The following is a 23,758-nucleotide window of genomic DNA, read 5'->3' on the forward strand; positions in this document are numbered from 1 at the left end:
GTACTTTGAAATTTATTGCTTCTTTGTATAAGTATCATTTCAGAATAAAAATGTTTTAGGAAAAAATGAGTAATATTCATGAAGTAATTAGAAATCCAGTGGAGAATGTTTATAGTAGAATGGATTATAAAGGATTGAAGGGAAAGGGTGCATGAGAGTGTGGACAATCAGAGAGGAAAGGTGGAGCAATATGAAGATGAAAATATTGCAAAAATAGAAAACCAGAGGACTGCAAAATAGCCAGAGCCATAAGGGTGAGATGGAGGCATGGTGCAAAGTACTCCATGGCAAATGATTTCATCTTAGCGCTACCTGATTCTTCTTTGGTGAGGGAACTTGACTTGATCTTCCCATACAGAAGTGGTGGTAACTGAGGATACAGGAAATGGTTGATATTTTAAAAATTGTCTTAAGAATGTCAGAATGCTTAAAGCAAGTAACTAACGTCACATTTTAAATGTAAATGTGCTTTTCAAATCTGTTTTATTTCATTGCAATTGTGTCAAAAGGCAAAAATTTAAAAACAGGCAGAAACTTCCTTTTCAGATCATGTAAAGTATTTTTTCTGAAACTTAGATTAGTTTGCTAAATGTTCCCATAAAATTAATTTATACCTTAAAAATATTGACCATTTCAGAGTCTTGTTTATATGAAAGTGACATTTTAGTGCTAGGATAATATTTGAGTGAGGACAAAAACAATGCAGGCATTTAGATATGTGCATTTTAGATAGCACTTAAAACTTTAATTAGAAATGTAATCTAGGGCTGCCAGGTTTTCTTTGCCAGCCTTGAAAAACATGTAGGCAGCAGGCTACATCGGGGCTCATAAAACATATCTGGAGGCTTGCCCTTCGCCTGCCTGCAATGTGTGATTCTTAAGGTCTGGAAGCTCTACAAATATCAGAATGGGAACCAAAGACCATATTGGATGCTAGTCACTTATTAAACTTTCATCCATTTACATTCTTCTTAAAATACCATATTTCATGTATTAATAATTGTAATATAGAGCTTTCCTTTGAGACTTTTAGAATAGTAAAAGTAAACCAGAAGTATAGATCAATTTGTTCACTTGGGCGTTTTGTAATTAAGTAGTTAGTATCATAAATAAAACTAATAATGTGTTGTGTGTAATAACATATAAATTACAGATTTAGTGCATTAATTGAAAGTTCAAATGCAGTCATTACTTAGGACTACTGAGTAACATAGGCCGTCAAATTTTACTGATTGGTATTTATACCCTTCGAAATTGGGGAACAATATTTCTGGTTTAAAACAGCAAGCGATTCATTTCGGTTTCATATAAATTGGCATTTTATGGGCTTGCAGGAGCCACCTGATCTTGCAGACATTTCTATTCTTTGATACTAATGGAGCACACAGGGAACTGGGACCAAGCACAAAGTGACGTGGATAACTGACTTAAAAGCAGCAACACCTACACACTTGCGAAACTTTCTTTAGGCCTTTTCAGAAGGTGTGAGACTGGTTAGTAGTATAAGCATTGAGCCAACTGGGATTGCTTTCTTCATTTCATGAAGACACAAGGACTTTTTCCAAATAATATACCCACTCTCATAAGAGCCCACAAAAAGGTGTTGAATATCTTGTCAGAAGCAAAGGAGCACATCCAACAGGAGAAAAAAGAATGGAAAGAAAGAACCATTTAGTTCAGTACTTCATAACTTTTTTCTTTTCATGTCATATCTACAAAACTTCAGAACTCACTGCAGATATTTGAGATTAAGAAAGAAAGACAGAATTCGTCCTTATTCTTCATTTACTGTTTCTCTGGTCAAATCACCATCACACACACACTCATACCCATACATGCCATACCACACCATACAAGTTACAGTCATAACGTGTCTTTATTGTAATTTACCATAATTTCATACTACATGTTCTGATAGATATATACAAAGAAATATATTCTGGTGGATTTATTTCCACATACACAATGTATAATATTGTTTTGTCTGATTTCAAACTCTATATATGATACAATTTAAGGTTTATTCTGAACTTGCTTTTCCCCCCTATTATATTGACAGGAGATTTATCTGCAGATACTTTATTTTATCAAGTTAAATTGTACATAGTATTTAATGATGTGATTATACTCTATTTATTTATTCTCCTTTTGATAAACATTTAGGTTGTTTCTAATTGTCCTTGTCATGCAATTTTATGATTTATTTTTGTAACACCCATCATTGTACACATGTACAAGAGTATCACTAAGAAATATACCTAGAAATGTATTTTTAACTCCAAGGTTGCCTACACCTTCAGCTTCACTGGTACTATCAAATCCAAAGTGGTTGTACTAATGAATGCACAGAGTTTTCATTTCTCTAGATCCTTATCAATACTCATTGTCTGACATTAATTTTAACCTTTTATTTCCAATTTTACCTGTGTGAGATCATATCTAAGGGCTGTTTTGTTTTGTTTGTCCCTGATGGTGATGTGGAATGGCCTTTTATTGTTGTTTGACTGTATATATTTACTACTTATGTTCCAAATATGTAGAAATAGCAATAAAATGCAAAAAAAAAGGGAAGTCCAGTTGAATGTGGATCTGAAATAAACACATAAAGCAGCAAGCTGGTGAAAACCACAGGACTAATGAGCGTCCGGACGGGAAGCAGAGTTGCCCAATAATTTGGTAAGCGTGAGGTCATGAAGAACAAAATTGTTCATACAAAATGGAAAACTGCTTGAGGCCAGAACAAATAAGGGAATTCTGTTCATGCAAGGGGGCTTGAGAAAAAAAAGTTGCTAATATACTGATATATTACTTGGATGGGAAGTTTTCTACGAAACATTTGTATCAACAGAGGTGAGAAGAAAAAGATGCAGCCTCATGATCCAGTAACTGAATCAGATGCACACTATTTGATTATGTCATGAGATTATTCCATGTTGAAGTAAAGCTGGACACCCAAAAGAACATTACAAAAGTTGATGAAGCTATACGATCCCGAAAGGACAAGTACAGGCAAATGCAAAAAGCCAAATATTTAAAATAAAGAAGGGAAAATAAATTTAAAGAAACTAAAGCTGAAATGTTTCTGTTTTATATGGTTCAATAGACCAGAGTCTCTAAATTCTATTACATATAAAAAATAAATGGAATTCTATGAAAGATGGCTCTGAAAGTTAACAGTTGAAATATGAATTCAATCTAGAAGAAAAGAATCTTATGAAATACTCTGAAGAAGACATTTTCAGAGTATTCCAAGGATAATCAAGGAGATACATAAAGAAATAACATCAATAAAAACAAATGCAAAAAGGCAGATATAAAACCAAATAGTGAATATGAAAAAGAACCAACCAGAAATGTTAGAAATGCAAAAAAAACCCCACTATTTAGTATGAAATCTACATAATCAAAGAACAAATTTAATTGAAAAATTATCTAAAAATGTTACTCATATTTTTAACATAAAGAAACAAAGAATAGCTATGAGAATTTTGGGATCATTTAAGGGTTTTCAAATTTTCTAATAAGAATTCCAGAAAAGAAGATGGGAAAAATTCTGTTTTAAAGAAATAATGGTAAAATATTTTCCAGAACTCTAAAGAGACATAAATTATCACACTGAAGTGAAATGCAATTTCTAAGCACATTAAAATGAGCTAAATCTAAGCCTATGAATGCTGTAATAAAACTGCAGAAGATCAAGGAGTAAAAAGAAAGTTTATAACCAAAAAACAGAAAAGATATTTCTCCATAAAGGACGATTGAACATGAGGAAAATGCCAAGGAAAATATCCCCCACTAAACATTTTATGTCCAGCTAAACTACTATCAATTTTGAAGGCAAAAGACTCACAGTCATGAAAAAAACAAATACAAAACTATAAGACTTTAAAACTGCAGATACTCACTAAAGAAGAAATCATGGAATTCAGTAAATATAATTACTGCAAAAAAAAAAAAAGAAAAATTAGATTGGAATTAAAACCAGCATCTTTTCCACGAAAAGATGCTGTAGACAAAGCAAAAGAGAAGTCACAGATGGCAATATGTACTACTAAAGCAACCATATAACACAGTTTGCCTATGATAGTCCTACTTTTCTTTATTAACTGGACATAATTGAGTATTCTCTTTTGTGCTTTAAAATGCCCAGGTTCAGGGTGATGTGACGATGGCTCAGTGGCAGAATCTATTACAGAGTAGTTTTAAAAGCTATATTTAAGTTTCCAGATAAAGGGATCCATTGACAATTTTTCTTGAATTCCATTGTTCTAAACCTTATATATATTTTCTATTGCTTCATATTTCTGGAATCTTTAAAGTGGTGACTAGAAGATGAAGAATAAAATCAGATAAATCTGTCAGTGTATTAGTTAGGGTTCTCTAGAGAAACAGAACCAACAGGGAACACTTGCAAATATAAAATTTATGAAAGTGTCTCACGTGACCGTAGGAACGCAGAGTCCAAAATCCACAGGGCAGGCTGCGAAGCCGATGACTCCAATGGATGGCTTGGACGAACTTCACAGGAGAGGCTCACCAGCCAAAGCAGGAATGCAACCTGTCTCCTCTGAGTCCTCCTTAAAAGGCTTCCCATGATTGCATTTAGCATCACTAATTGCAGAAGACACTCCCCTTTGGCTGATTACAAATGGAATCAGCTGTGGATGTAGCTGACGTGATCATGACCTAATCCTATGAAATGTCCTCATTGCAACAGACAGGCCAGCGCTTGCCCAATCAGATGAACAGGTACCACAACTTGGCCAAGTTGACACCTGTCCCTAACCATGACAGTCAGTAAAAATGTTTTTTTTCCATTTAATCCATTGAAGATGCTTTCCACCATTAGGCACCAATTGTATGTGAATCCTCATAGTATGCTGCATCCTGTTTGTATAAAAGGAACAAAAATATACATGTATCGATTTTAAAACAAAATATTTGGCACATCTCAGAGTCAATTTCAAAATTCCCATGACTTTTAGTTCTTAAGAAAGCAACCTCCCTGACGAGCTTGCCTATTGTTGCTGTTCTAGTTTGCTAGCTGCCGGAATGCAACACACCAGAGATGGATTGGCTTTTAATAAAAGGGGATTTATTTTGTTGGTTCTTCAGAGGAAAGGCAGCTAACTTTCCACTGAGGTTCTTTCTTACGTGGAAGGCACAGGATGGTCTCTGCTGGTCTTCTCTCCAGGCCCCTGGGTTCCAACAACTTTCCCCGGGGTGATTTCTTTCTCCATCTCCAAGGACCTGGGCTGAGCTGCAAGTGCTGAGATGAGGAATGCCAAGCTGCTAGACTGTGCTACCTGGCGCTCTCTCATTTAAGCACAAGCCAATTAAGTTAAACGTCACTCATTGCAGCAGACAGGCCTCCTAGCTGACTGCAGATGTAATTGGCAACAGATGAGGTTCATGTACCATTGGCTTATGTCCGCAGCAACAAGATTAGGTATGCTCACCTGGCCAAGTTGACAACTGAATCTAACTAACACATGTCCACCCCTTGTCAACTTGGCAACTTCAAGCATCACCTTAAACAGATGAAAAAAATTCTGTTCTTGCTGTGGACCTGTGAATCTCAAAACAAGTTGTCTAGTGCCAAGATGCAAAGGACGATATTCACAGGATATAGATTGTCATTTCCATAGGGAGAAATTGGAAGGAAGATCTGCAGGCAAACACCATTGGATTTCCAAGTCTGAAAGTCATTTATCCTTCGGCTATAGAAAGCGGCAGTCCCACCCCTTCCAAGGGCCTATGCAGTGGCCGGCCTCTTTCCAAATCAACCTCGGGGAACATCGAGGAGACCACCTCTGGGCTCCACTCTCTCCAGGCATCAGGGCCACCCCTGGGCTCTCTGCCATTTCTGGGGCACACGCTCAACCCCTCCACATGGTGGCAGCCAGGCTCTCCCAGTCCCCCAAGGAGCGTGCTACGCCTTTTCCAAGGCCTGAGGCTGCACAACTATTCCACTGCAATGAGAGGGGAGACTCATCCTCGCCCTTCAGGGTAAACTCACCCTCTCCACACATACAGGTGGGTCCACTCTCCTGGCCGAGGTTTCTTGGCTTCAGACCCGAACTTCCACGGTTCTCACTCTGCAAGCTCCAATCTCTCCCTTTTGTGTCCTCCTTTGTCAAGATTGGCGGTGGTTTCATTTACACCAACAGTCTCTTCAAGCCCTCCAGGACTTCTCCATCAATCTCTTCACAGTTCCTCCAAAGTCTTCCCCTTAGCCATCCAAAACACCGTTCAAACATATCTGGCATTTGCAAACCGCAGCAGCACCCCACTCTCCGGTACCAAATCTGTTCTGGTTTGCTAGCTGCCGGAATGCAACACACCAGAGATGGATTGGCTTTTAATAAAAGGGGATTTATTTTGTTGGTTCTTCAGAGGAAAGGCAGCTAACTTTCCACTGAGGTTCTTTCTTACGTGGAAGGCACAGGATGGTCTCTGCTGGTCTTCTCTCCAGGCCCCTGGGTTCCAACAACTTTCCCCGGGGTGATTTCTTTCTCCATCTCCAAGGACCTGGGCTGAGCTGCAAGTGCTGAGATGAGGAATGCCAAGCTGCTAGACTGTGCTACCTGGCGCTCTCTCATTTAAGCACAAGCCAATTAAGTTAAACGTCACTCATTGCAGCAGACAGGCCTCCTAGCTGACTGCAGATGTAATTGGCAACAGATGAGGTTCATGTACCATTGGCTTATGTCCGCAGCAACAAGATTAGGTATGCTCACCTGGCCAAGTTGACAACTGAATCTAACTAACACAGTTGCTTTAACTGACCCACTTTTCCTGTAGAGACATGGTTTCTTCAAATAGTGAAAATAAATGATGCCATTTGTCAATTAAATATTAATTTCAGTGAAATAATGTGGAAAATAAAGTGGAAAACTGTAGTCAAAATTTAAAAGGTCAGCTTTGAAACTTAAGGGATCCAAATTATTTTTCTTTTAGTAAAAAAAAAAAAAAAAAGTTCTTTTCCAAAGAAGAGACTTTGGAAAGTTTTCTATGGTATGAAAGATAGATGTCTGCAGATCATAAAGAAGATGGAGTGAATTTCTAAAATTGCAGTATTTTACTGACAGCCCCATAGCTTGAAATGCTCTATAGTTCTAGAATAGCTAATATTTATCAAGTATTTAATTCCAAGTACTGTGATAATTCTGTTCTTATATGTTCTTACTTAATCTTCCAGATAATCTGGTGAGGTAAGTATAATTGTTCTGTCTCATTTAGTGATGAGAATTCTGAAACTTAGGATGAGTAACTTACCCAAGAATACACACTTCTTGTACATTCTTGATTCTGTATTTAAGTCAAGATTTTCTAATCTTAAAAATTATTTTAAATCGTGTCACAATAATTTAGCATATTCTACATTATATGAAGGAATAAATTTGGGATGATTTTTTATCTTTCAGATATTAGGACCATATTTAGAAATAAAATTTGAGAGCATCAATCAATTGATGCTTCCAAAGACTGAAGGAAGCATAACAGAAGAACCCAGGGTTCAGCTTGAAAGAGCATCTACACATCAAATGTGAGCCAATTTGGGCATTGAAATTTATAGTGTACTAAAACATTGAAAAATATTCATGAATCCATTGTGTTGGCCAAAAAAGTGGTGGGGGGGGGGGGGAGAAGAAAGCTATGCTCCATAAAGAATGTCAGCTAATAAATGTAGAGGGAATGAGAGAAGTAAAAATCACCATTTTGCAAACATCATTGTAATAATTGATCTGGACCAGTATCATCAATGAAATCATCGGGTGAGAACTGTTGTTGAGGACAGGCTCTTCACACAGGCTCAAATATTACTCCACTGATTCTTTGTTAATTATAAAGAAAAAACGTGCCCCTTACAATGAGAGAATATGTTGGATATGCAGGTTTCAAAGTATTGTGTACCCCAGAAAAGCCAAGTTTTAATCCTGATTCAATCTTGTGGGAGCAGCTATTTCTTTTAATCTTGATTCAATATTGTAGATTGGAAACTTTTAATTAGATTATCTCTACAGAGATGTGACACACCCAATTGTGAGTATTAACCTTTGATTAGATGGAGATGTGACTCCACACATTCCAGGGGGGGTTTGATTAGTTTACCAAAGTCCTTTGAAAGGGGAGACATTTGGGAAAGAGCTCAGAGCAGACAGTGGCTATAGAAATGACAGTAGCCTAGAGAAAGGACAGAAGCCCCAGAGTCGACAGAAATTTCACAGGAGAGCTGACATTGATGTAGACACATGGGAGCAGAGACATGGATGTTTGGAGATGCTTCAAGCCCAGCAGACATAGCCATGAGATGTTAAGCAAGCCAAAACGTGGAAAGAGCCAAGGGAAGCCAAGAGATGAAAGCCAGCCCCAGAGAAGTAAAGTGAGGAACCTCCACAGAAGCAGAGGCTGAAAGCAATGAAGCCCAGGAGCAAAGGACCAGTAGATGCCAGCCATGTGACTTCCTGGAGATATTCCAGACGGATCGGCCTTTTTTGAGTGAAGGTAACCTCTTATTGGTGCCTTAATTTGGACATTTCACTTCCTTAGAACTTTAAACTTGTAAGTTATTAACTTCCCCTTTACAAAAAGCATTTCCAGTTCTGGTATATCACATTCCAGCAGCTTGCAAACTAAAACAGTAAATATCACCTTAAACAAATCATCAAGCATGATATCACCAATCATGGGGAAAATATGGTGATTTGCCCCTCCTGATGTGATGCCAGGAAGTACACAACATCAATTATGAGATATTTTGCTAAAAAATGTCTACCTTGTATATAATCAAGAAGAAATAATTGGGAAAATCCATATTGTTGGATGTTCTAGTAAAACAACTTGTCCTGACTAAAAAGGGTCAATTGAATAATTGACAAAAAAAAAAAATTAAACTTAAAAAAAAGAAATTGAAAAAAGGCAGAGGAACAGTTCTAGGAGACTAAAGAGACATGGTAACTTAAATGCAAAGTGATGTTCAATGAGTCGAAGAATGAAATTAAATGCCAACAAAAGCATTATTGGAATGATTAGGAAAATTCGCATATGAACTGTTTATTACTTAATATTTTTAAATTAAAGCTAAGTATCTTGGATGTGATGATGGCATTATCAATATGTAGAAAAATGTTCTTATTTTACATGATGAAATATTTAGGGGTAAAGTATTGTGATGTCTATAATATACCATCAAATTATTCTACTTAATACAAGTAATATTCCCCATTTTAGAAATGAATAAACAAAGTGCTGAGTATTCACATTCAGCTTCAAACTAGGTCTATCCTTCTCTAAATCCCTTTCTCTAGCTACTATCACAGACTATCTCCCTAATGGAATGTGTCAGTTCTTATGTAATGAGAATAAAAACAACTTGACTCTAAAATGTGTCACTGGCAGGATTAAAGATCACGTTCAAGTACGTGTATATGTGAAAATGGGCTACTATCTGTGACATCAGGTGAAGAAAAAAGCTGATCTGTACTAAAGAAAAGGCAATTAAGGCATGGTCCCCTCAGTGAACAGATAGAACATAATTCAAAATACAATACAAAGACACCTGTAGCAGAGATGTCTTTGACCACCACAACTCGTTTCCTTTTTTCTATTATGTAGGATTGTCGCTGGGAAATGGGGGTCTAGCCTGAGAGTACCTTTACCTCATCAATGGAATACAAGCAAAAATTGATGAGTTTCACCTACAGGCCGAAGTATTTTAAAATGTTGGTGTGTTTTCTTCCATAATCTTTTTTTTCCTACTGACACTTGGATGGTAGAATTATGAGATGGAAAGAGTCTAGGTTCATTAGTCACTATGTGGAAGAAAATCACCCAGATCATGAACATTTGACTTTGTCAGTTACATTAGTGAGAAATAAATTCCCCTTGGGTTAAGGTATTGAAATTTGGGAATTTATTTTTACAAAAAGTAAGCTTTGTCTCAAATAATATAGAAGTTAATACCTTAAAGTCTGATAACAGTTTATTAAAAATACAAAAGATTGGCACTGACTTGGCAGTTACGTATTAGTCAGCGAGAAAACAAATATTAGAGAATGCAAATGTGGAGAAACTGTTACATGGATGCAATGTCTTTGACAATTTCTGGTGTGTTCTAACTATGAAAGTAGAACAAGTGTCCATTGGGCCTATAGCTTTAGGGAAAGAAGATAAAAAAATTCTAGACAGTTACTATGCACTGGTAGTTATTTTGAGTATTATAATGATGCTGGAAAAGAAATGAGCTTAGGCAGATATTAACTGGCTTAAGAGAAGAAATGAAAGGTGACTGAGAAAGTCCAGGAATTTTGATTTTGCAGGTTTGGAAAATTCATCTGTTTCTAGACTCCCAGAACAGCAGAAAGTAAGCTTAAAATAATTGTGCTATAAAATCCCACTAAAATTTTCTCATTTAATCAGACAGATTCAGGCTTGTGGTAAAGATCAGATTAAGCAATTTCCTTCCAGCCCAAATTTCTTGTTTCTATAAAGCCTAAAACTAGCACCTATCATAAGCTTAAAAGAGGCATTTAGGTGAAGAAACAAGGAAATAAAGTCAACTTGAAAACTATGTTTAAGAAATAATTTTTGGTGAACCTACTGGCAAATGAAAATGACTGAAAGTGAAGTGCTTAGACACCTGCTACATTTTTCATTGTACTGCTAGAAAAACTACAAGTCAGACTGATGAAGCCTTCAGGATTTTACCATAGAGGATAATGGATTGGAAAGAGCCTCTTGGAAGGCATAGTTTGGGTCCAGGTAGAACAAGGATACCCTAAAAGCAGAATCTCTGTAAGGGACATGGGGAGGTCCCAAAGAGTAGGATCTTTACCATGAATTCATGAATGTATAGCTATGTAGTAAGGGGAAGTTAAAGCCCCCTGGGGCAAAACTTTCACCAATGGGAGAGAGAGACATAAATAAATACCAGGAGTGGCCTTGGGACACTGAGCCACAGGATGGAGTTTTTGAGATGGGTGTCTTTCTAAAGGTGGTAGGAACCCCACTGCAAGTGGTTAGTGGAGTAATGATAATCCCTGGAATGAAGTGGCATTGCAATACCTAAGGAACTGTATCTTTGAATAATAGGTAAAAGGTAATGTTGGGAAATACATTATCTGTGGACTAGAATTGTACAGAGGCCATACAAATTACAAATATCTATAGTTTCTGCTATAAAAACTCTAGATATAATATATATGTACTGGTATATGTAGAGACATATATGTGTACAGCTCTATGTGCATCAATACGTGCGCATGTGTGTGTGTATCTCCACACACTCAGGGAAACCAAGTGCAAACCTAAAACATGCTAAGAAAATCAAAAGTCCTCTTTCTCCTGTCACCTCAAAGAGGACTGAAGAAATTCAGACACATCATCTGTGCTGGTTTAAATTTTTGGACCCCAGAAAAGTCATGTCCTTTAATCTTCATTCAGTATTACTGAGTGGGAGTTTTTAAATTATCCATGGAGACGTGACCCACCTAATTTTGGGTGGTAACTTTTGATTAGATGATTTCCATGGAGGTGTGTCTCCTCCCATTCAAGGTTGGGTTGCTTACTGGAGCCCTTTAAGAGGGTACCATTTTGGAAAGAGCCACAAAGGCCCATACAGCCAGAGACATTTGGAGGTGAAGGAGGAAAATACCCAAGGGGAGATTCATGAAACAAGAAGGCTTAAGAGAAAGCAGACACTGCCATGTTTACCATGAGCCTTTCCAGTTGAGAAAGAAACTCTGAATGTCATTGGCCTTCTCAAACCAAGATATTTTTCCCTGAATGCCTTAGATTGGACATTTCTGTAGCCTTGCTTTAATTTGGACATTTTCACAGCCTTAAAACTGTAAACTTGCAACTTAATAAATTCAACTTTTTAAAAAGCCATTCCATTTCAAATATATTGCATTCTGGCACCTTGCAAACTAGAACATTATCTGATTGTAAGGGCCTCATAGATGAAAATGAAATTGAATGTGCCTCTTCAAAAATTCTCCTTTGTAAAAGTCATATCCTGGTAAGATTAGGACCCTGAAACCTGGGATGGCGATATTTAAATGAATGAGCCTGAGGATATTGGACATCCAAATTCCCCTGCAACTTCTAGGTCAGTAAAAGTATCCACCATCTGTTAGAAAATAAAATTAAATAAAAATCTCCTTACTTGGAGATCATGCAACAACCTTATCAGAAAGTAGGTGGTTTGCCAGATGATTCCTACACCTCCCAACCATCATTCCCTCATGGTTGATAACCCAGATCAGTTCTCAGCATAGTGTGAGTAGAGAACGACAGTCTATACTCCAGGAAAAAGAGCCTACATATTAAAAAGGTGAAGGGCCTGGTTAACATTTACCAGAACGGTTGAAACATTGGGTGCTACCAACTTTGTCCAGGGAAGGTTGAAACAATACTGCCCTTAGAGCCAGGATCCAGTGATTGGAATTTGCCTATCAAAAGCTGTGATCAGGACAGGCCACAGTGGCTCAGCAGGCAGAGTTCTTACATGTGCCATGCTGGAGACCCGGTTCAATTCCCAGTGCCTGCCCATGCGAAAAAAAGAGCTGTGATCAGTGATCAACCATACCCACCCCTGTTCTTGGGGAAGAGGACCTCTATGTCCCCTTCTGTCATCAGCATCTAGTCACCTACCGGACCCTACTATGGCCTGCTGCGAGGGTGGGGGATGGCTGCTAGTAACCACCATCCAAAGAGAACAATTTACAGTTCTTTATTGTAACTCACCAGTATCTTCTTTCTGTTCTTTCCAGGATGCTGTACAGTGTTCTTCTGGCCTCTGGGGTTTCAAAATAGTTGTTTCAGGCAGTTCCTGTCTATTTAATAATTGTTTTGGTGGAAGGAATGAAATCTGGAGCTCCCCACTCTGCTCTCTTTCTTGGAAGTTCAACACTTGAGTCTCCCAGCAAGAGCACACAGCTTTAAGGAATGATTCTTAATCTCAACACATTTCCTAATTTTGCTATTAATTAAGTATTTTTCCATATATGGTACAAGGTAGTTGTTGTAGTTTGCAAGCTGACAGAATGTGATATACCAGAAATGGAATGGCTTTTAAAAAAGGGAATTTATTAAGTAGAAAGTTTACATTTCTAAGTCCATGAAAATGTCCAAATTAAAGCACCAATAAGAAACCTTCACTCAAGAAAGGCCAGTGAAGTTCAGGGTTTCTCTCTCAGCTGGGAAGGCATATGATCTTGACCAATATTCTGGGGGTGTTGGCCCATTGTAAATAAGATCTCTTCAAAGTGTCACTTCGATGAAGATAGAGCCCAACTGAATTAGGTGGGGCTTTAAGATAGACTATTGAAGTCCTTTATAGAGTGAAAGTCAAACTGTGTGGTGGTTTGGAACTGTATCTACTCCAGAAAAACATATTCTTAAACTTAATCCTTTCCTATGGGTATGAACCCATTGTAAGTAGAATTTTTTGATGAGATTCCTTGAGTTAATGTGAGGCCCAGGACAGGTCTTAATCTTATTACTGCAGTCCTCTGAAAGCAAATTGAAACTCAGAAAAAGAGATATCACAGGAAATGAGGTAGAAATTCAGTGGAACCTGAAAGACAACTAAGAGGAGAGGCCATCATGTGCATTGCTATGTAATAGAGAAACCAAGAGCCAAGGATTGGAGGCAGACAGCCTCAGAACACCACAGTCTTTGGGGTGAAAACATCACCTTGATGATGACTTGGTTCAGACATTCTCTTAGCCTCAAAACTGTGAGTCATTAAATTCCCATTGTTTAACCTACACATTGCATGGTATTTGATTAAACAGCTAGGAAACCAAAACATAACATAACTCTAACTAAGAAATTAAGATTTAGTGGATAATTATGGTTGATGAATCATCATATAGATATTCCTTTTGCTTTTTTGGTATATTAGAGCAGACGGAAGGAAATACCTGAAATCTTTGCAGTATAATTCAATCGCCTTGATCTCTGATAATGATTGTGTAGCCTGTATCTTGTGCCTTTATGACTGACCCTCACTTCTACCTATTCTATCCAGTTTTTCAACTTTGGAGTCTTGAGATTACTAAAGACAGCTCCTAATGTTAATAAAGGGCCTTGGGTCAGCCCAGAATTAACCCACCCCAAGTCCGAAGTTATCTTGATAACTGAAACTGGATCTAACAAAAATGGGCCCACCTGACATGTGGTAGCAATCTATTGTTTTCTTCCTTGACCAGCTCTCATTGGTTATACCCTTGCCCTGCTTTTCAATGCATTGTTATTCTTTTCAACTGTACATTCAGGTACTTTACACAGGGAGCCCTTTACCACAACATGACACATAAGTGGGTACTCAGTTTTTGCCTTTGAAAGAATATGAGAAATTCAAATTCTCCAGAATATCTCAGAAGAGATCTTTCCAGCATTACTTTCAGAACCTTAAAGTCTATGACCTTAGGGCCAGAAACAGACAGGAAAGGTACCAAATCCAACTGGATGCTATTTAAATATATATAGGAATTTTGGCTGTGACAGATAGAAGAAATTTGAAAAGGAATGAATATGGAATGAAGCAGTAAGTAGCAAATCTAGCCCTATGGTGAAATACCCTGGTGTGGGACATAAGGATTACAGATGTGAAACAGATAGAAGTGGTTAATTTATTACTTGAATCTAGAAGATGTATGTTGTGAGCTCATCCTCTTTCTAGGGTACGAGTTTTTTGGCATACTGGCTATAAAAAGGAACAGGCAAAAAATTAAAGTCCTGTTTTGTGGCCCTAATTTTTCTGCTCTTTTAAGCCCAATTTCCTTAGAATGAAGTTATTGATTCTTTAATGTATAAATACTTTATGGTGTTTTAGAACTGTTTGTAGCCCAGACAAACATGTTTATAATGTTAATCCATTCCCGAGTGCATGCGTGTGTGTGTGTGTTTGTGTGTTTGTGTGTGTGTGTGAGAGAGAGAGAGAGAGAGAGAACCAATTCTAAGCAGGACGTTTTTATGAAGTTATTTCAGTTCTGGTGAGTGTGGCTCATCCCAGTCAGGATAGGTCTTAATCCTACCACTGGAGTCCTTTATAAATGGGCTGACTTCAGACATAAAAGAAAGTAAGAAACAGAAACAGAACTCAGAAGAGATGGAAGAGACCAGGAGATGCCACCATGTGCCTTGCCACATGACAGAGGAACCAAGGACACTGACATCTAGTTCCAGAATGCTACAGTCTTCAGGGGGAAAGCATTGCCTTGATGATGCCTTGATTTGGACATTTGTAGCCTCAAAACTGTGCACAAATTCCTGTTGTTTAAGGCAAATCATTTCATGGTATTTGCTTGCACATCCAATGAAACAAACAATTCTTAACCCATGAAAATTAGAAAAAATATCAAGGGGATAAGTAATTAAATTTTTTGGATTTTTTTCTTCTTTTTTTTTTTTTTTTGCATGGGCAGGCACTGGAAATTGAACCCGGACTTTTCAGATTTATATTTTTGTGTGTTTATAATGCTTTAGAGGATCCAACATATTAAAGTTGGATCTAACAGATCAGCTAAGTGTTTCTATATTTAAAAAGCGTAATTGAGTATTTGATTTTAGACATGTCATTTTAAGTTAGCAGTATAAAAGAATTGGGCATAGTGTTTATACAAATATTGTAATACTTAGAAAACTTAAGATCCACCATATTTTAAAGTCTAATTTGTTAAAGTAACGATATTTATTGGCTAGATTGCATTTATATGTTAATTAAAATAGTTGAAATATCGAATATATTGAACTTTTAAATGCAGTTGTATTAGTTTATGATAGTTTCATTAACAGGATTTGTAAATGTATGGTTTCAAAGTTTCCTTTTGATTAATGAAATGTTCCTTGAAATGATACTTAAAAATGTCATTTAAAAAGATTTTTAAGTTATAATTGTATTAGTTTCTTATTGCTATTGTAATAAATGAACACACATTTTATGGCTTAAAACAATGTAAATTTATTACCTTCCATTTCTGGAGTTCAGAAGTCCAAGATAGGTGTTCTGATAGTTTGAAGCGGTTATGAAAGGCCATGTTCTTTTCATCCATTCCTCAGAGTGCAGACATATTACGGGTGGGACCTAGTGAGTAGGTTATTCAGTTGCGGCTGCCCCCAGGGCAGGTCTTAGTACTGTTACTGGAGTCCTTTATAAGATGATAAAACACACTTAGAAGCTAAGAGATTAAATTAAGAGATGCTTACAGAGAAAAGCCCCAGAAAAGTTAAGAGAGGGCCCACAGGAAACACAAAGGAAGCTACTGAAGTCAGAAGCTGAAAACAATGAAATCCTGGAAAGAAGAATCAGCAGAGGCTGGCCCTGTGCCTTCCGATGTGACAGAGGTGTCCTGGATGCCAGCAATCTGTTTTCAGAGTCCAGGTATCATCCTGTTCCTACTTTGAGTTGGACATTTTCATGGCCTAAGAACTGTAGATTATAAAATCTAACCCATTTTTGGTGTTTACCTTTCTGGCAGCATTACCAAACCCAAACAGGTTTTTATACACTAAAATCATGGTGTTAGCGGGAAGTTTCTTCAGGGGACTGTAGAGGAAAATCCATTTCCTTACATTTTCACATATAGAGGCCTGCATTGACTAGTGCTCTATTTCCATCTTCAGCCAACAGTACAGCATCTTCTAACCTCTGTCTCCATGACTCCTGCTTTCTTCTTCATATCTTCTGTAAGACTCTGATCCTAGTCTTCTTGTCTTTCTCTTATAAAAAGCCTTCCGATGTAATTGAGCTATAAGGATAATCACATCTTCAAAGTCACTTTTGCCATATAAAGTAACATATTCACAGGTCCTGGGGGTTTGGATGTAGATACATGTGGGTCTATTATTCATTCTATGCAATCTTAAACTTATGAGGGAAATAAAGCTTTTTGAATTTATAACTTCAATAAATTTAATATCAATTTTAATAACTCAGTTAATGTCAAAATTTATCTTCTGTCCACAAATATCATTTTTTATTTTTCTTATTTATACCAAATAAAACACCCCTGCTTCCTCCATCTTCCCATTATCCTCTAATCTGCATTTTACCTCTGCAAATTTGCTTCTTCTAGTCATCTCATACAAGTATGATTGTACAATTTTCATCCCATGTGCCTTGCTTATTTCACTGGGGATAATATTTTCACATTTCTTTCATATTGCAGTGCGTCTCATAACATCATTCTTTCTTGTGGCCAAATAATATTCCATTGTTTAGAATGTAAACAATAGCTAATACTGTTGAACATCTTCCCATGTATTTATTGGTCATTTGTATATCTTCTTTGAAGAAGTATCTAATCAAGTCCTTTGCCCTTTTTTCAGTTGAGTTGTTTGCCTTTTTGTGTTTGCATTGTAAAAGTTCTTTATATTTTCTGGATAATATGCTTTTATACAATATAGAATTTGAAACTATTTTCTCCCATTATGTTGGTTGTTGTTTTTACACTTTTGTGATTTCTTTCAATGCACAAAAGTTTTTAATTTTGATGTAATCAAATTTATATATTTTTCTTTTGTTGTTTATACTTTCAGTTTCATATCTAAGAATCTGTTGCTGACAATTTGAGAAACTCACTTATTAGCTCTAATAATTTTCTTGTGGATTCCTACTAAAAGCATTGTGCAGACTTCCAGAAACTCATCTTGGCAGTGATTCTCAGTTCATCAGACTATGTGCCTTTCACTTAGCATATTATGTTTTTTTTCTTTTGTTGGTACTAATTGTTTATATGCTTTAACTCCCTTTTCTGGAAGTTCTGTGGTAAACTGAAGTACCAGATCATCTCATCCAGTAGCTCATTGATGAGTGAACAGTTAGTGTTTTTTTCTGTTTGTTTGCTATATATGCCTGGGGTCACATTTCATTCTTTTTCCATGTGAGTATCCTGTTATTCCAACACCATTTGTTGAATTTTTGTTTCTTTGTTTTTTCTTTCTTTGTTGGCTTGTTTATCTGTTTTGGGAAAAACAATTAGTTTTGATCTTTACTAATCCTTTCAGAAAAAAATGTATCTTATAGAATTCTAAAGTGCTGACAGCACAGAATTCTACTTTATCCATAATTTCTTTTTTAACTTTTTGGCTTTTGTTTTCAGCAAATCTCATAACAGTATATAATGGAATTACCTTATATTTTTTTTAATAAGTGGGCTATAAATAAATTTTTAAATAGAGTAAAAACACTCTCATAAGAGCTCTTTTAAAATGATAGAGAATTTTGGGCTTCCTATAAATATTTAAAGTAGTGTGCTTGGTAGAGGAGTTAATCCTTATTTCTGTAACTTTATTTGAAACGGTCTACTTTTTGTATTTCTTTGCTATTCCTCACGTTTTCTAATTTTTAATATCCATACTGGCCTTCCTGACACTTTTTGTTCTAGTCCCGAAATAATTGCAAAATGCATGCTTTTTAACATTGTTAAATCATATCACTCCCCTGTTTAAAATTCTGCATTGGTTTTCCAACTGCCAGAAAACAGAATCCAAAATCCTTACCATGACTAAATTGCCCACTGTTATTTGGCCCATGGCTGCCCTGCTGACTCTTAACACCTTCCCTCTCCCTTCCCTTCTCTCACAGCTGCCTCCCTGCTAGTCCATACACATGGCAAACTCTGCCCTACCTCAGGTACTTGGAATTTTCCTGAAAACTCTTCTCTAATACCTTAAAATTCTGTTCCCTCATTTTGGCCATTCCCTGCTCCTCAGAAAGGTCTTCTGGACCCTACCTTCCTAAAACTGCAGTCTGATCCTATCTCCTGATCTTCCTGTTTTCTCAGATCACTGATCACTATCTGACACTCTTTGGTTGTTTGTTTCACACCTGTCTCACCCACCAGAATGTACTTCCAGCAGGGTGGGGCATGCTGTCTGCTTTGTTTACTCTTATTTTCTCTGTACTTGGAAGAGTTCCTATGCAGGGTAAATTCTCAGCAAATATCTGCTGAAGGATGTTCAGTCTTAAACAAATTCAATTGTGTTATTCTAATATATTTAAGCTGTCTCACTAATTGCCAGTTATGTTATCCTCACGTTTCCATATTATATTTTAACTTTTCCTTTTGATTTAAAAGTTTATCACTTGAAATTTATTGTTTATTCCTTTGTTTCTAAGAATAGAACTGGGCTGCAATATTTTTCTGAATCCTTACAATCTCGGAATATCTTCGGTTGTGTGTTCATATATGAATAATAACTTGGTTAATACAAAATTTTTAGGTCACAAACTTTTTCCATTAAAATTCTGTAAATTTCCTCTGTTGTCTTCTGTCATTCAGTTTCATGGAAGAGAAATCTGAGGATAGCCTAACTTTTGTACTTTCATAGGTGGCTTTTCCCTTTCCTTTCTGAATGCTTCTATTTCATTGTGGGTCTTTTTTTCTTCTTTTTCTAGGTTCATGAAGTCTTTTTGGTTCATAGACTTGAGTAATCTTTCAGCTAGGAACCTTTTTTTATTCTTTAATATTTGGTTATTGCTTGCTTTCAGCTATTAAGGTTTCTTGCCAGGTTATGTTCATAATTCCCAGGCCTGGTAGCTCTAATTTTTTCTCTATATCATTTTTCATAATTTTATTTTTTTTAAAAAAATCTTATATGGAGGCAACCACTGATTCAATTTTCTGCAATGTCAGTTTGGTTTGTTCCTCTCTCCATGTGAAATCTAATTTTGCTATTTCATTTTTAAATTTGCCTTCATTTTTTCATTATTTTGATGAATTCTGCTTTCATTCTTTTTCTAAATCCATTTTATCCTTATGAATCCCAGCATCTCATTCAATGAAGTATAATAGTTGCATATTTTTCAATGAAACAAGTAGATATTTTCTCTAATATTACTTATTTTCCATAGATTATAATTTCCAGAGACTTACATTTATTTGAATTTTTAGTATTGCTTTCCTTTTTCCTTGTGCCAGAAAAAATCTTTAACAAAGAATCTTATTTTTGTTGTTTTATTTATTCAAATTTGGATAGAAAGAAATGTATCCTTGCCTAGGACTTAGTGTTTGCTCAGGGAAGTGTTACCTTAGACCCTCTTGCTGTGTCTTTGTGCTAGAAATTTATTCTCCTTTCAGAACCTAAGGTGGAAGGCAAGTTGACAGACATTTTTTCCACTTCAATTACTAGAACATCAAATGGATTTTTCTGGATTGTTCTTCCACAGTGAAACTATTTCCTTTGCTAAACATTGCGCTCCTTGACAATAACCTCAGATGAAATAGTTCTTCATGTAAGTGCAGTATATAAGGAATACAACTAATATAGATTCCTGGCACTAATATATATTTCCATGTAGTCATTCTAATTTGAGTAAATGGCAGTTGCATAAACCTGCAACCCAGGAATTATCACTAATTCTTCTCTTCACTAAGGACCCAAACTATTTTTGATTTCACTCACTCTGCCAGAGTTCCCTTGGCCTTCTCTCTGTTCTTTGACAAAGTTAAGGTCATTCTTTAGAGTCTAAACATCTTAGGGCCTTTGTCTGGAAGCCTTTCCCCTTGATCATCACAGAGCTGTATTGTCATTCAGAACTCAGTTTAACTGTCACCTCCTCCAAACAGCCTCCCCTGATCACTCTAGCTAAAGTAATGCTTCCCCCTCAGTCATTCCTACTTCATTATGCTTGCTTTACCTTCTTTATTGTACTTAACTTTAACATTTATTTTTATATTTATTGCCTATATTCCTATACAAGAATGCAAACTTAATCTTGTCCTGTGCCATATGCTCAGTGTCAAGAGCTGTGCCTAAAATTTAGTAAATACTCATTATATATTTGTTAATAGTGCATATTTGTTCTCTTTTTGTTTGAAGGTCCTCCCCTAATCCAGGAAGATGGAAATATTAATATCTTTGGTGAAAATCTGTGTACTGTTTAGGTTACATTTATTACAGTGTGGAGTTATGTATTTATCTTCACACACACGTATTTTTCATCTCTGCAACTAGATGGAAAATTGATTTCAGCCTTCCTATTCAGGCAAATTAACCATCTTGCTTGCTTCCCTCTTTTGCTTCCAGGCTCAGAGCCCTTCTGAGGCTTAGCGATTTGGGCTTGATTATTTTCTGCTCTTACATGCTGCAGCATTTTCAACCTTTTTGGCTTAGCAGCTGTTAGGTGGCAAGATTATGAATTGGATGAAGAATGACTTGGCTTGTGCCTTGAGCCTGTGGTTCGCGCCATCCCAGCTCACATAATGTATCTCACCTATAATTTGTTATTGTTGTTTGTGAACACAGTATTGGGAAAATATTGGGATTAACTGTTATTGGAAAAGTCCAATATGGACATTCCTCAGTCTCTACGTTTATCCTTACTTAAAATCATTAAAACCGCAAGTTATTTTCTGTATTACTGTTTGTCTCCCAGCTTAAAAATCTTGTTCTAGGTGCCTGCACATCTCAGCAGGTAAGGAACCTGACCCTTTTAGAGACTTTAATAATATGTCTACTTTGAATATATGTACAAAGAGCAGAACAGATTCTAATTTTTTCAGAGAGTAGATCCCATGAAGGTGGATTGAAGATAATTTTTGAGGCTGCACAATAGCATAACTTCTGTATACCACCAGATTTTCTTTCTTTCTTTTTTTTTTTTTTTGATAATATTCTGTGTTCTGGTTAAAAGGGTGTTCTAGTTTGCTAGCTACTAGAATGTAATATACCAGGAACAGAATGGCTTTTAAAAAGGGGAATTTAATAAGTTGCAAGTTTACAGTTCGAAGGCTGAGAATATGTCCCAGTTAAAGCACGTCTATAGAAATGTATCTTAAATACATTAAAAATAAATGTATTTTTCTTTCCCTAAGGCATCTAGGGAAAGATACCTTGGTTCAAGAAGGCCGATGAAGTTCAGGGTTTCTCTCTTAAGTGAGAAGGCACATGGTGAACGTGGTCAGGGTTTCTCTCATCTGGAAAGGCACGTGGTGAACACAGCATCATCTGCTAGCTTTCTCTCCTGGCTTCCTGTTTCATGAAGCTCCCCGGGATGTGTTTTCCTTCTTCACCTCCAAAGGTCGCTGGCTGGTGGCCTCTCTGCTTCTTGTGCCTATGTTGTTCTTTTCTGCTTTCTCTGAATCTCTCTTTCTCCAAAATGTTCACTCTTTTATAGGATTCCAGTAAACTAATCAAGACCCACCTGAATGAGTGGAGACATATCTCCACCTAATCCAGTTTAACAACCACTCTTAATTGAGTCACATCTCCAGGGAGATGATCTAATTACAGATTCAAACATACAGTACTGAATAAGGATTAGAAGAAACAGCTGCCTTTACAAAATGGGATTAGAATTAAAACATGGTTTTTCTAGGGTATATACATCCTTTCAAACCAGCACAGAGGGTGTACTATTTATCTACAGTGTATGTCTCAGTCCAGCCTCCTTCACTGGTTGACGAACTTGTCCCTGGGATTTGGTATATAGTATATGGTAGTGTGAGTATCCCAGATTTAAAAAAAAATGTTCTTAATCTTAATCTCATTCCCATGGATGTAAACCCATTGTAAATAGACCCTTCGAAGATGTTAATTTTAGTTAAGGTGTGGCCAACTAAATCACTATGGGTCTTAATCCTATTGCTACAGGCTTCATAAAGAGAAAGCCACAGGGAGGAAAAGGAAGTGGAAAACCAGGTATAACAGGAAAAAGAAAGGAGAGGACATCAACATGTAAAGGGGAAGCCAAGAAACCGGAGGTCTCTGAAATTGTGAGACAGTAAGTTCATGTTGTTAAGCCAACTCATTTTGTGGCATTTATTTTAGCACCTTGGAAAATGAAAACCTGATTTAATTCCTGTTTTGCAATTGTTGTTTTTCTTTCTCTTGTGTACATCTTAATGTTAATTTCTAGTATATTGTTTAGGGACTGCATATCTCTAGCCGTATGATCCCAATATTGCTTCTTACAGAACATTGTAATTGTCCTATTAGAAATAATGACTAAAATTTGGTAGGCCATTTTGCATTCGAGGGTTTCACATTTCTAATATGATATTGATAAAATTTGTTGAAATATTAAATAAAGTGTGCTTATAGAAGAAATTTATCAAGCAAATATCGATTTGACCAATTGCCTTTATACATAGGCTAAGTAAACAAATAATGCATAAAAATGATTTCTAGGTCTCAGATATTTTGATATGGTAATTCTGCTTAAGAATAATTAATAGATTTCACTAGCTATAAAACAATTGCTGTTAAATTGATTGTGGTGATGAATGCTCAACTATATGATGATACTGTGAGCCAGTGATTGTAAACTTTGAAAGGATTATATGATGTGTGAATATATCTCACTAAAATTGCATTGAAAGATTAAAAAATAAAAACAGTTGCTTTCTTGTAAACCTTATTTTCAAGTTTTATGAGAGAACTATCTACTTAACTATGCTATTGGTACTAACTTGATAAATTCTGTGCTTAACATAATTTTATAAAGAGCAAATCTTTTGTATCAGCTTATAATTTCAATATCAAATTAACCAACCAATTTGCCAACTCTCTACATTATTGTATTCAGATTCCCCACACAACTTCTCCAAATATGCTTGAAGTTTTCTAAACTATAGTACATGTGGTGAAAGTAAGCTATGCTGTTTTCCAGAAAATATATAAAAGGTCAAATAGAATAAAACTCCTGCCCTGCCACAGAAAGCAGATTTTAAGGAATGCTATGAGAGTTTCATAAATATGAAGATCTAAAATAAAATATTTGTAAAGAAAAGTCATGCTTTT

At 36.3% G+C, this 23,758-nt stretch overlaps 1 long non-coding RNA gene across 3 annotated transcripts in view; it reads left to right on the forward strand.

Annotated features, from left to right (window-relative positions):
• LOC143649947 (uncharacterized) overlaps nt 1-23,344 on the forward strand; it is a 70,492-nt gene extending 47,148 nt beyond the window's left edge. For 2 of the 3 annotated variants that reach the window (XR_013159269.1, XR_013159267.1), the window contains one exon: nt 7,428-8,732. This is a non-coding gene — a long non-coding RNA (uncharacterized LOC143649947). Of the gene's footprint in view, nt 1-7,427; nt 8,733-22,609 lie in introns of those variants that run through there. The other variant, XR_013159268.1, reaches the window with a different exon arrangement.
• The last annotated feature ends 414 nt before the right edge of the window (nt 23,345-23,758 follow it).

The sequence above is a fragment of the Tamandua tetradactyla genome, chromosome 11, assembly GCF_023851605.1.
Source record: "Tamandua tetradactyla isolate mTamTet1 chromosome 11, mTamTet1.pri, whole genome shotgun sequence".
In the NCBI taxonomy this organism is placed as follows: Eukaryota; Metazoa; Chordata; class Mammalia; order Pilosa; family Myrmecophagidae; genus Tamandua; species Tamandua tetradactyla.